The sequence below is a fragment of the Plectropomus leopardus genome, chromosome 14, assembly GCF_026936395.1.
Source record: "Plectropomus leopardus strain MGB_pleo_1.0 chromosome 14, ASM2693639v1, whole genome shotgun sequence".
Lineage (NCBI taxonomy): Eukaryota > Metazoa > Chordata > Actinopteri > Perciformes > Serranidae > Plectropomus > Plectropomus leopardus.
In genome coordinates this window covers 27,722,288-27,728,287 of record NC_142189.1, presented here as the reverse complement: position 1 = coordinate 27,728,287, position 6,000 = coordinate 27,722,288, and positions in this window count along the sequence as shown.

The window sequence follows — 6,000 nt, the reverse complement described above, 5'->3', positions numbered from 1 at the left end:
TCGATGGCAAAGTTTTACGATCAAAGCGCCAAAATAGCAACAGCAATAAAAGCAGCTGTTAGAGAAAGAGTCATCATACAAGAGAGATGACGACAGACATTTTTTGAGGAGCCCTTGTGCTCAGTGACACTTGAGAGGATTAGGGAGAAGATGTTTTTAATGTTGTCACTCTGACAGTTTATGGGTCAGAGGAGGCTGTAGGTCTGTGGCGCTCCAGCGGTTTTCACTGATTTCTTCGCAGCCACATGAGGCCTCACTAGTGAGAGGATATTAGTCATCTAGATGGGGGTCAGTCCCAGAATAACATACTTTTACAGGGACAGAGAACTTGGCAACAAACAATTGAAGGCATACATTTATCTGATTTGCTGCTTTCCGAGCAGATAGTGGGAACAAGACAAGAAGGGACGATGCAAGCTTTTAATGACTGTTCATGTTCCCACGTGATCCAAAACAGACTTAAGCAATCATCCTTTTTTTCTTACTCACTACTTGCGTACGTGGATGAAAAAAGAAAGAGATAGAAAGATAGAAAGTGTGTATGTGAACCGCCTATTTGGCGTGTTCCCCTGCTCGAGCAGGAAGTGAACAGAGACCTGGTCCACAGGGATCCCCGTTTCCCCCTCTCCCCACCCCATTCAGGACCCCACCGTGATGGGGGAGAGCCTGGCAGAGAGCTACAGTGTGTGGTGTTTGTGCTCTGTGAGTGTGCTCTGTGTGTGTGTGTGTGTGTGTGTGTGTGTGTGTGTGTGTGTGTGTGTATGTTAATTTCCTGTTTTATAGAGGAAGCAGTGTTCGCATGTACAGATCGTTATTCTGATTTTCTCTGTGAGAAAAAAGGACAGAAAAAAAAGATTGTGTCAATTCTCATGAATCTGTATGGGAAACAACTAGCATTGTTTCTGGGAAGCTGCCCTGCTCTCTTAGTAGAAACATATTTTTGTTCACTGGTGAAGTCTTTTTGCAATGTCTGAATCAAACTTTAAAAAGCATGTCACACTACTATTCCAGTCAAAGAAAAATCCTAAAACACAAGCTATTATCCTCTCATAAATGTTATACTTCGACCTACTAATCAAATTAAGCCAGATTGGTCAGACGCAGAAAGCTGTGGTCATTATGCTACGACAAGAATCTAAATCCAAGCCATTAGAGCATCTAAATGAAAGTTTGCTGCTGTGGTCTTAGCCAGAATACCCTCTAACCATGGTCTGGGCCACAAGTCCACCATGCAGTGGTTTGTTGGGTTTCTGCATATAAATGTATAAAGGCGTCCTTCTGGTTTTTACTCATTTACATGTCTTAGTTTCCTATGATGAGATATGTGAGGAAGGATGAGTCAGCCAAAGTTCAACAGAAGATTGTTTAGTGTCGTCCTTTACTTATCAGTATTATCCGGATGCGTCTTTGTGTGACTACTATCTAGTCAATTAGGGTGCTTGTGAAATTCTTTGAATGGCTGCTGCGAGATAATAATTAAAAGAAGGCATTGTGCAAGTCTGAAAAACTCAGTTGAAATCATTTCCAAAATAATTGGATATTTTGAAGCTAACTGATAGATGCACTTTGCAATATGATGTTGAAAAAGGAAGTAAATGTAAACACTTTGCAACCTCATTAGACATTTTTGCTAGGCTTGGGGGGTATCACGGTATTACAGTATAACAGGGTATTCAAAGATCTCTAAGGTACAATTTTATATATTGTCAACAATACAGACACCCCTCTTTCTATTAAACCAGAAGTGTCCAATTTTTTTTGAATGGGGGCCAGATTAGATTAGTGAAAAACTCAGGGGGAGGGGGCAGGTGCTTCTAGCATAAAATCAAAAAAATCAAGTACAGAGTAGAAAAATGCAACTGTTTTTATTTCATATAACTCCTGAAAGTGGTAGCCATCGCTGTTGATGCTGTTACGCTTCTTTGTTATTATCGTCTCTCGATGAAAACACACTAGTTCTGCCTGCATAGTTCCTACCTGGTGCATGTCCACAACTGTATGATACTCAACCCATGAGCAGAAAAAAAACCCATAAAAAAACCCAGTGGTCTTGTTTGATTAACCATTATTGTGTGGCGGACCACATATAGTACATTTTCAAAGACAAACCATGGGCCATTTAAAACCTGTCCTAGGGCCACGATTGGGCCCCTGGCTGGACTTTGGACATGCCTGTATTAAACTGATATGGAGATTTTGAGTTGGGGCGGGGTCAGTTTGTATAAGCCCCTGGCCTCTTGACCTCTGCTGACACATTTATTTTTATCCATCTGTTTTACGCCTTTTTAAATTGAGTGCAAATAAACTAAAAGTAAACTAAACTAATGCATAACTTATGTCACCAGAGGTCAGTCCCTACAAGTGGAACAGGCAATTCAGCCGAAAAAGACGGTGACTACGAGCGTTGGGCAAGGCCATTCAATGAAGGCTATGTTATGCTCTCTGATCTTATTGGAATTATAGGATATTGTAAAACTTAATGTCAGTTGAGCTACAATGATGACAGGTTACAGCAGACAGCTCTAGAAACTAGGTGACGGTGTTGCTCAGGTGCTCTTTGGATGCATTCTTTTAAGCCTCTTTTGGTACTGGCCTGATGGATGTTTTTGGATACGCTTGATGAGATAGCGGCTGATATAAAATAGATTGTTTTCACATAAAAAGCATTTGTTTTTTGCCTTTTCAATAATGTACTATAACTGCAATTCTCATTCATACCTCTTTTTTTCATATAAAATATATTCTGACCCAAGGCCCACTGTGGAAGGTCCAGTGAAATGTGTCAGTCATCCCCATGTTCTATGACAGTGCCCTTCCATTATGGTAGGGATAACATTACAGGACTAGTAAAGACGAAAAAAAGCCTCTTCCCCTGTTTGGGACTATTGCCATATATAAATTTATCTTTAGATGACTTCCTCCAGTTACAAAAGCAGTGTATTGGCCACATAATTTCATCAGCACATCATCCCGTTCACTGATGTGTCTATCCGCAGCAGCAACAGGAGTCAGCAGGTCCTCCACCAAGAATGGCTCTTATTTCCTGTGTTTTCGTTATTTTGTGGACCATAAATATTTAAACCCAAGTAAACTAATTGCATATTAGAAACACATCATTGTGACCTAGACAATGACATACCTGCTACAATGACTTCTGTTGCCAGCAGCTCAGGTTTTACTTCTTTTTTTGTTTACTCACGAGTACCATCGTACTCCATAAACTATGGTGATAGAAGGTATTAAAAAATTCAAATGGCCAAATCTACAGACTATTTTAAAAGTTCATGGACTGATGGTTTGGTCTATAAAATGTAAGAAAATACGGAAACATGCCTTGTTGCAGTTTCAGATAAAAACCAAGGTTACTTCTTAAAACAGTCCAAAACTCAAAGATATTAAGATAAGTTCATATTAGACATAGAAAAACAACAAACCCTAACAACTGAGAAGTGAGAACTGCAGAACATTTGCGTGAAAAATTATTTAAAAAAAATAATCAATTAAAATAGTTGCAGATTAATCCTCTGTCAGTTGACTTATCAATTATTAGATCAATTGTTTCAGCTCTATTAGTCTTAAACTTTTTAAAGTGGCATAGCTTGCTGTGAGGCTGTAGAAAAGAACAGCTCAAATGTGCAGTGGTTCTGCTTTTGGCGTTTTTCAGATCTGAAATTTCATCTTTTAGTGGTCACACAGCAACTCCATCTCACACACTATGGTGACTTTGAATTTCTGCTGGCAGCTATGTAGATCGACCCGATAGTGAGACTGTTTCTGCAAGTGTCTCTCGTAAGCTTTCAGTGATCCTCTGGGTCTGAGCGGGAACCCAGTGCTTGCCCCATGGAGAGGTGCTCCACTGTGGGAACTGGGAGCTGCCTGGTGTATTGTAACACACAGCGGTCTCTGTAGACCCAACATGGATGAGAAACTACCTTCACTGGGATCCCTCTGAGCGAGGAGAGCCCTCTCTCTCTCTCTCTCTTTCTCCATATCCCGCTCCCTGTCGGCGAGGCAGCACTAGTCATCAGTGTGAGAACAGTTGCATCACAGCTCTCGCGGTTTCTTAGCCCCTGGCCCCTGTGTTTCTCGGTCAATCTGTGGGAACCCTGATTTTGGACGGCAGCCTCTGTTCCCACCACCGGTCTGGTTAGAAAATAGACTTCTGGTCATGTACCAGGCACCCAAACCAAGCCGGTTCTAGCCCGCTCCTTCTCACGGGTTTGGGGGAGGAGAGGTCAGCGGCTGCAGTAGAGGCCCTAATGGGTTTCGTATGCAGGTACCGCAGAAGCGACACGGGATACTGTGCTCATGAGAAATGAGAGGGTTTTAACGATTCTGTGCTCTTTCCAAAACACTCCCTCTCTCCTCTCTGTCTCTCTCTGTTTTTCTCAGTCGCCTGCATCTCTCCCTCTGTCTGTCTCTCATTTGAAATTATAAATAGCACTTTAATCTTTCTCATCTTTCTGATTAATTGTGGATAAAGTCGTGTGAGGGACAAGGCTCGATTTTGTTATAGGAGAAATCAAAAGACATTGTGCCGTTCATCAGAACACATGATTGACTCGCCAAAGTATTATTTTTCCTCAATGATTCTCATTGTTTTCTTTCCTGTGACGTGCACAATCATGCCTCCAGTTCTCTTTATACTTCATCCATTTAAAAAGCAATTTTCATTGTCGTCCTGTAAACCAATTTATCATGCCTTTGACTACAATTACATCCAGACAAGCAGCCTCATCTACGTTTTCCCCTCTTTCCTGGAGAGTTACAATTTTCGGAAGAAGAGCAGCATAGCGGGAACAGAGAGGAGATGAAAAAAGCAGGCAGGCTCACGTATGTCCACGACAAAGCCGGAGCCAGATGAGAGCTCCTCTGCTCCCCACATGTGGTCGAGAGAGCTGGGTCTCACAGAGTGTGTGAAGACAGCTGGAAAATTCCCTTGAGCCCGGTCTAATTGAAAGCTTATCATCTTCTCTTTGTGCTTCCTGAGCGGCGGGGGGATCAGCAGGGAGCGACGCAGAGAGCAGCTCTGTGATGAGAGCTGGAGGACATAGTTGGGAATGTTTTAAGATGGTGTGGATCTGTCATACACTCACACTGTGAAGTGGAGCTCAGGCTGTCTGGGCGGAGGGCGGTGTGAGATCTGTCAGCGGGGGATTGTGTGTGTGTGTGTGTGTGTGCACGTGTGTGTGTACGCGAGTTTCTTGTGCGTGCGTGGAATGCTTTGCAGAGTTAATTGAATACAGTGTGTATCAAGGCTGCGTGTGTGCATCCTGAGGCTTTGTTGTTCTGCCAACACTGCCCCCATACAAGGCCTGACGCAGACAGAGCAGAAGCCATACAGAAGGAAAGAAAGGATGAATGAGAAGAAAGGATGAAAGAGATGAGGAACGAGTAGAGATACACTACAGGAAAGCATAAACAGGGAAAACAAAAGAGGGACTAATTTGAAGAAGAAAAACAAAGCGTTTAGAAGTGAAAGCCCTTTCATCGTACATCAACAGGTGGCATTAGTTTAAGAGGGAGGAATTGTGGGTATTGTATTTCAGGTTAACCACATGAGACATCTGAAATCAGACCACCCCACAAGGTAGCATCTCAAGTGTTTAATCTTGTGGCTCAGCTTCAAATGGGCCAAACAGATGCCATCAGCGCCACATAAATTAACAACCGCATAGCTGGTAAAAAAGACGGCCGACATTCCAGACTTCTCCTGTATTGTTTTTAACAAGTGACAACTTGCCGACGCGCGCTAACATGGAGGCTGCCAGGGCGGTGTTGGATTCCTGAGCTGCGCTTTATTTACGCTCAGGGTACCATCGTGTTGACAGCCGAGGCATTTTCAAACCCCTGAGAAGTGTGGTTAATTGCCAGCGAGAGCCGCACTAATACAAGAGAAGAGGATAATTATTAAAGGGAGGTTATTAGGAATGAGCTGCCAGTGAACTGCCAGGGTGATGAGATGGAGGCAGAGGCATGTGTGGCATTCACTGTACGAGA